The sequence below is a fragment of the Hemicordylus capensis genome, chromosome 2 (genome assembly GCF_027244095.1).
Source record: "Hemicordylus capensis ecotype Gifberg chromosome 2, rHemCap1.1.pri, whole genome shotgun sequence".
Classification (NCBI taxonomy): Eukaryota; Metazoa; Chordata; class Lepidosauria; order Squamata; family Cordylidae; genus Hemicordylus; species Hemicordylus capensis.
The window spans coordinates 37,300,808-37,309,015 of record NC_069658.1 but is presented as its reverse complement, the minus strand read 5'-3'; the positions used below and the strand labels follow the sequence as shown (position 1 = coordinate 37,309,015).

Here is an 8,208-nt window from a genome sequence, read left to right as displayed (position 1 = left end):
GCATCTGTTTGCAAGCAGAGGGAGCCAGTTTCAATCCTTGGCATCTGCCTGTAGATCTGGGAAGACTCCTGCCTGAAACCTTGGAGAGCTGCTGCCAGTCAGTAAGGACAGAACGGAAACAGATGAACCAATGGTCTGACTCGGTATAAGGCAACTTCTTATGTTCCAGACCTATATGTTTTTCCCATGCAGCAGGCTGGGGAGAGGCAATTTAGATAAGCAAATGGTATGGGGGAAAGGGTGAATCACCCTCCCTCAGTGCTGCAGCCTAGATCCTATCACTCCCCAGGTGCCTTTAACCTTCCCAAAATCTGTGTGTCTCCCAACATCACCTCTAATTTGACTATTAGTCAGGGCTGCACAGTTTCAGCCCCCCAGCTGCTTTTGGACTACAGCTCCCATAATCCCCAGCCACAGTGACCAATAGTGAGGGATGATGGGAGTTGTAGTTCAACATCTTCCAGAGGGCCAAATTTGTGCAGCCCTGCTCTTAGTCAATAGATCCAATTGATCTTTGGCTGAACAATTTGGAAAAAGTTGTTAGAAGATGGAAATAATAAATGGAAAAGAAAGATTTAAAAAAAATCACCAAGAGTTTGTAGTAATAGTCAAGCTTGAGGAAGGACTAGGCCTCAATTTGAGTAACTGCTTGGAGGGTGGGTCTCTCCAAATAAGGAAGAAAGCCCGTGAGGATCAAATCCCTGTGGCCCAATCCAGAGTGAGGGGCATGGTTTACTAGACAACAGCCTATAGAGAAGTAGGGGAGGGGTTTGTTAAAGTTCCATTCTCTGGAGGCCTCTGAAGGAGGTCTGATCAGCAACTGCTGTTAAAAACAAAACAGCCTTGGGCTGGGAATCAAATGGAAGTTCATTACCTGGAAGTAAGTAAGTAAGTAGGAAGGATAGGGACCAGTTTATCTAGATGAGTCAGGGAGTTTATTTTTGTTTAAATTCTTGGATCTGACTGCATGGTTCTTGCAGTTCCTGGGGAAGGTTTTTTCTTGAATGGAAGCAGTGATTATGGATGCCTCCATAGCTTTCCTTATCATGCAATTATCAATAAATCTTTGTTGTTATAGAGTGTCACTCCTTATTGGGTCCTGCCCTAGTCAAACATTTCTGAAGGCCTAAGACTACTCAAACCTTTCTTGTAGGCAAGGGTTTTCCACTTTACTCTCCCAGAATATTCCCTTGGAAGGGTGAATCTGCTCATATTTAAAAAGTGGGTGGTGGCAACCTACCCAGGGCCCCTCACAGCTAGAGGAGGGATTTTGTATCTCCCCCCACCTTATGATCATTACAGAGGTGGAAACTGAGATCTTAAGACTTTGTATTTGTCAGGACAAAGATTTAAATGAATTCTAAGTAGGGATAGCTTTTAAATGCTTTTCACATTTTGAAGTAATTTTCCTTTTTCATGCAGTTCATCTTTTACAGCTGTTTCACAAAGACTGATGATGCATATATCAGATGCTGTAGAAACATAGGATATCTTTTTGGAGCCATTAAAAGAGAAGAAAACACAATTGCTTCCAAAGCAGAGTAAACATATCTAAAAATCAGAATAACAGCATAGGTTTGCTGAGCCTGTAGTGTAAACAGCAAACAGTAAGACAACAAATGCAAATTTGTCATATTCACAATGCCTCCTGTGAGTCATGAGCAAGAATTGGAAGTTGGAAGGCTACTCTGTGAAGAGCAGACACAGCTGAGAAGGTGAGAAAGCTTTTCTAAACATCTAGCCTTTTCCCCTTCAAATAAACTAACAGGAAGAGCAGAGATTTTCAGGGGCTGTTTCTCTTTAAGGGGTAGGTGTGTGTTAGTCTGTGTGTGTGTTATTTGCTAGGGTTAAAATTGTCTCAGGGCTAGGATTGGCTAGGGCTACCAAACTCCAGTGTTTTACTTTGTCACTGCCTGTCAAAGGGGGTGGAGTCAGCTAGGGCTGCGAGAGGCCCCACATTCCTTTGACTCACATCCTGTGTCTCAGTTGGAAGGCTACTCTACATAAGAGGTGAAGGCCCGAGAGCATAGCGGACAGGGATAGCAAACAGGACGTAGGAATTTTCCATGAGTTTAGCAGGAAGTGTGCGGGGGAGCCTGGAACAAACCCCTGTGATCACAAGGAGCCTGGTGGAGAAGAGAACATAAGTACAAATCCCTCCCTCATATCCCTTATATTCTTGGGAAAGCCTGTTGGACAGATAAATAGCTGACCATTACAGCTGGGACCTATCCTTCTAATAAACTATCTAATAAACAGATAATAAACTACTTCTAATAAACTATCTATAAATACTGTAAACAGCCAACAAAAGCAGTATGAAGATAGAAAGTCAGCAGGGGAAGGGGCACTTCCCAGTGTATTGCACAGAGTGCCACATGTATGACTATTTGGCCCATGGGCAGAAGTCATGGGTGTGTGCTCGGTGCAAGGAGCTCCTGGCCCTCAGGGAACAAATTCATTTCCTTGAGACCAAGGTGGCAGATCTGGAGAAGCTCAGAGAGACAGAGAGGAATGTGGATGAGACCTTTAGGGATGTGACAGAGGCATCCCACTCCAGGTCTGGTAGCTCCTCTGCTGTCAGGGAGAATGAAGGTCTTGGGCAAGGAGGACATCAGTCTGAGGAAGAGGGAAATGCTCCTTTAGAAGGGACCCCTTCCATGGATGATGAGCCCATATCCTCTCGCACAGGGGATACACCTCCGGGGGGTGGGGGCCTCCTTGTAGTGGGTGATTTGATCATTAGAGGTATAGAGAGATGGTTTTGTGACCCACGTGTTGACTGCACGGTGACTTGCCTGCCTGGTGCGAAGGTTGCAGACATCACGCAGCGTCTAGACAGGCTCTTAGGCAGTGCTGGGGAGGAGACAGCTGTCATGGTGCATGGCACCAACGATGTGGGGAAATGTAGTCGGGAGGTCCTGGAAGCCAAATTTAGGCTGATAGGTAGTGTACTGAAATCCAGGACCCCCAAGGCAGCATTCTCAGAAATGCTACCTGTTCCACGTGAAAGTACAGTAAGATGGGCGTTGGTGCTGGGAGGAGGGGTTTAGATTTGTTAGGCACTGGGATACATTTTGGGGCAAGCAAGGCCTGTACAAAAGGGACAGGCTGCACTTGAACCAAGATGGAACCAGACTGCTGGTGCTTAAAATCTCAAAGGTTGCAGAGCAGCTTCTAAAATGACACCTGGAGAACAGCCGTTGGAAGCTGGGCAGTATCCCGTGTGGCAAAAGCCATCCTTTAAAGTGTGAGGGTGCAAAGAATTCAGATAAAACTGAAGGGGACAAAGAAGAGCTGCATATAGAGCAGACGGGAGCCGGTGCCAGCAGGTCAAAGAGTCAAAAGAATAGCGCACATCAGCTGAGAGATTCAGTGTATAGGTGCTTATATTAAAATTTATTTATTTTAATAATAAATAAATAAATAAATAAATAAATAAATAAAATATGCCAATGCCAGAAGCCTCCGAGCCAAAATGGGTGAGTTGGCGTGCTTGGTGGCTAACGCAGAAATAGATATAGTGGGCATAACAGAAACATGGTGGAACAGTGAGAACCAGTGGGACACTGTTATCCCTGGGTATAAACTCTATAGAAAGGACAAGACGGGGCGCCTTGGAGGAGGGGTAGCAATGTATGTTAAAGAAGGGATAGAATGTAACAAGCTAAAAAACCTAGCTAGACTGGAGTCCTCCACAGAAACCCTGTGGGTGACAATACAAGGCCTGGAAGGGAACATGCTACTGTGGATGTGCTATCGCCCTCCGGATCAAAACGCCGACAATGACTGGGAGTTGCAGAAGGAAATCAGGGAGGCGTCAAGGAGAGGCCGGGCTGTAATTATGGGTGACTTCAATTACCCACACATAGACTGGGTAAATTCATAGTCAGGTCATGACAAAGAGGTCAAATTTCTAGATACACTAAATGACTGTGCCCTAGAACAGTTGGTCTTGGAACCAACCAGAGAGAAGGCGACCTTGGACCTAATTCTGAGTGGCACCCAGGACCTGGTGTGTGATGTCAGTGTCATCGACCCTCTAGGGTACAGTGACCATAGTGCCATCAAATTCAGCATACATACGAGGAGATAATTACCAAGGACATCTAACACGGACATTTTGAATTTCAGAAGAGGAAACTTCTCCAAAATGAGGAGTATGTTGAAAAGAAAGCTGAAAGGGAAAATCAGGAGAGTCACTTTGCTCCAGAATGCATGGAGTTTACTCAAAACCACAATATTAGAAGCCCAGTTAGCTTGTATACCCAAAAGGAGGAAAGGTACCACTAAGTCCAGGAGGATGCCAGCATGGCTAACGAGTACCATCAAGGAAGCCATAAAAGGGAAGAAGACTTCCTTCCAAAATTGGAAGGCCTGTCCAAATGAAGAGAACAGAAAGGAACACAAACTCTGGCAAAAGAAATGCAAGGTAACAATAAGAGAGGCAAAAAGAGAGTTTGAGGAACATTTAGCCAAAAGTATCAAGGGGAATAACAAATACTTCTTTAAATACATCAGAAGCAGGAAACCTGCCAGGGAGGCAGGTGGACCATTAGACAATGAGGGAGTGAAAGGGATTATTAAGGAAGATATGGAGGTTGCAGAGAAGCTAAATGAGTTCTTTGCATCTGTCTTCACGGCAGAGGATACTGAGTATATACCTGTTCCTGAACCAGGCTTTTTAGGGATGGAGGCTAGAGAGCTGAGTCAGATAGAAGTGACAAGAGATGATGTTCTAAACTGTCTAGAAAAACTGAAAGCTAACAAATCACCAGGGCCGGATGGCATCCATCCAAGAGTCCTCAAAGAACTCAAATGTCAAATTGCCGACCTCCTTGCTAAAATATATAACTTATCCCTGAAATCAGGCTCTGTACCAGAGGACTGGAGAGTAGCAAATGTAAGACTGATTTTCAAAAAGGGATCCAGGGGTGATCCAGGAAATTACAGGCCAGTTTGCCTAACGTCCGTTCCAGGCAAATTGATGGAAAGCATCCTCAAGGATAAAATTGTAAAGCACCTAGAAGAACAGGCCCTGCTGGGAGTGAGCCAGTATGGCTTCCACAAAGGTAAATCTTGCCTCACCAACCTTTTGGACTTATTTGAGAGTGTCAACCAGTGTGTGGATGAAAGTGATACAGTTGACATGATATACTTGGACTTCCAAAAAGCTTTTGACAAAGTTCCTCATCAAAGACTCCTGAGGAACTTAGCAGTCGTGGGATAAGGGGACAAGTACATGTGTTGAAAGACAGGAAACAGAGGGTAGGTATAAATGGAGAGTTTTCGCAATGGAGGGAAGTAAGAAGTGGATCCCCCAGTGATCTGTACTGGGACCAGTGCTTTTTAATTTATTCATAAATGATCTAGAAGCAGGGGTATGCAGCGAGGTGGCCAAATTTGCAGATGATACCAAACTCTTCCGGGTAGTGAAATCCAAAACAGATTGTGAGGAGCTCCAAAAGGATCTCTCCTGAGTGGGCGACAAAGTGACAAATGTGGTTCAATGTTAGCAAGTGTATGGTGATGCACATTGGGACGAAAACCCCCAACTTCAAGTAAATGCTGATGGGATCTGAGCTGTTGGTGAGTGACCAGGAGAGGGATCTTGGGGTCGTGGTGGACAGCTAGTTGAAAGTGTCGACTCAATGTGCGGCAGCTGTGAAAAAGGCCAATTCCATGCTAGGGATCATTAGGAAGGGGATTGAAAATAAAACGGCTAATATTATAATGCCCTTATATAAAACTATGGTGTGGCCACACTTGGAGTACTGCATACAATTCTGGTCACCACATCTTAAAAAGGACATTGTCGAACAGGAAAAGGTACAGAAGAGGGCAACCAAGATGATCAGGGGCCTAGAGCACCTTTCTTATGAGGCAGGACTACAACACCTGGGGCTTTTTAGTTTAGAAAAAAGACAACTACAGGGAGACATGATAGAGGTCTATAAAATCATGCATGGTGGGGAGAAAGTGGAGAGAGAGAAATTCTTTTCTCTCACACACAACACTAGAACCAGGGGTCACGCCATGAAATTGATTGCCAGGAGGTCTAGGACCAACAAATGGAAGTACTTTTTCACACAACGCAGGATCCACTTGTGGAACTCTCTGCCACAGGATGTGGTGACAGCCAACAGCCTTTAAAAGGGGATTGGATGACTTCATGGAGGAGAGGTCTATCAATGGCTACCAGCTGGAGGGCTGTGGGTCACCTCCAGCCTCAAAGGCAGGATGCCTCTGAGTACCAGTTGCAGGGGAGTAACTCCTGCCTGTGGCTTCCAGCAGCATCTGGTGGGCCACTGTGTGAAACAGGATACTGGACAAGATGGGCCGTGGGCCTGATCCAGCAGGGCAGTTCTTATGTAAGAATAATGCAAGTGCTTTTCAACCACATTCTTTCCTGCTTTGAATAACAGAAGAAGTTTATATAGTATGTATAGTGTTGTGTTCTGGGATCTGGAAATTGTTCTGCACATAACTTGGACCAGCATGGACCAGCTCTGTGTAGCACCTGCCATTTCCAGTTCCATATGAGCCTGTTCTGTGGAACCAGAGCCCATAGGGACATCAAGAAGGCTCATGGGATTGGCTGGGAAGGTTTGCGGGGATGTCTGGGAAGTGTAGTTTCTCCTAGCACTTTCCCCATGAGGATTGCAGTGTATGGACATGCCTTCCCATTTGCTCCTGTGTACCTTGACAGCTGCAGCAGATATAGAACCAGTTCTGACAGACAACAGCAACTGTCAACCAACCAGGCCTTCACTGCTAAGGGCATGCCTAAATGTCTTGGGACCCTGGTAACTTGACTGCCTTCTTCCACATGACCCTGCCTGAATGCTATGGTCCTCATCAGAATTCCTCCCCAGAGCATCCCCACCTTATGAAGTGAGTAACAGCTGAAGACCGTCTTCCCCAAATGTGGAATGCCTTCCCCAGGGAGGCCTACCTGGTGCAAAGTTTGTCTTTTCTGTGCTAGGCAAAGACCTTTTTATTTGCTCAGGTCTTCCAGTGCTGGTTTAATTTATATGTTCCTTCGCTTTGACTTGGATATTGTTTTTCAGATTGTTGAAAGACATCCTATGTCCAACTGAAAGGCAGCGTTTATGCTTTTTAAGTGAATCAACTTGATAAATACATTAAATAAATAACACAAATGTGATGCATAGTACTAAAAACACAGAATACAGTCTTCCAGTCATTGTCCCCTGCAACACCCTTTCATGTCATTATGGCTTAGTGGAGACACTAGGGGGAAAATGGGGGTGGGGGGACACAGAAGGGGCAATGTGCATTTCTGGGTGGGCAAATGATGTCCCACCTGATATCTGAAACAGGGGCAGGAGTGGGAGCAAACTTGTCTGAGGGGGCATTTGCCTCCTCTCAACCTCTCTCTGGAGCCACCCTTGATATGGCTTATGCTCAAGAACCACTGGCCTCTGTATCAGCTCAGAGGTGAGAAGAGCTTATGTTGGGTTTGTGGGGAGAGCGAGCTTAGCCCACTCTCCCTGCAGATGATCAAAGTGCAGCCCTGGGCAGCTGGATCAGCCACTCACACAACTGCTAGCTCCATCATGGAGCCCGTGGGGGCTGCGGGGATTGGGGGCGCGTGGCACTTGGAAGTCCCAGGATGCCCCATGTGAGCACGCAGGGCATCCTGGAGAGACCCCCAAGCCTGGGAGGCTGGCTGCAGCCTCCTGGTCAGGGGTTTACTCGTGTGTCACTGTGCACCACAATGACACACAAGGGGGAAAAAGAAGAGCACTTGCTCCGTTAACCTCATTTAAAGGGAGGGGGAATTAGGCAGGCTAGCCAACTTGGGAGCACCATACTCGCCTGTGAGCTCAGTGGTTCCCACGATGACTGGGAAATGGGCTAAGCACCCTTTGCCTGCTTCCCAGTGGTCGTGGGAATAGCCTCCAAGAGTCTAGTATAGCTCAATGGCAGAACACATGCTTTCTATGAGTAAGGGCCAAGGTTGAGTCCCTTGCATCCTCACTCAAAGGATCTCATACAGGGCTAGGAAAAACCTTTGCCTGAGCCTTTGGAGAGCTTCTTCCAGGCAGGATAGACCAAGGGTTCTCAGCCTTGTGTCCCCAGAAATTGCTGGACTACAACTCAAATGTCATTGTGGCTGAGAATGATTGGAGTTGTAGTCCAACAATATCTGGGGGGCCAAGTTTGAGAACCCCTGGAGCAGAT

At 46.2% G+C, this 8,208-nt stretch overlaps 1 long non-coding RNA gene across 1 annotated transcript; it reads left to right on the top strand.

The window, feature by feature from the left end:
• The first annotated feature begins 771 nt into the window (after positions 1 to 771).
• On the top strand, positions 772 to 7,242 carry LOC128346086 (uncharacterized). Its single transcript, XR_008316773.1, has 3 exons — positions 772 to 880; positions 1,423 to 1,715; positions 6,710 to 7,242. It is a non-coding gene; the product is annotated as an uncharacterized LOC128346086 (long non-coding RNA).
• Positions 7,243 to 8,208: the final 966 nt, after the last annotated feature.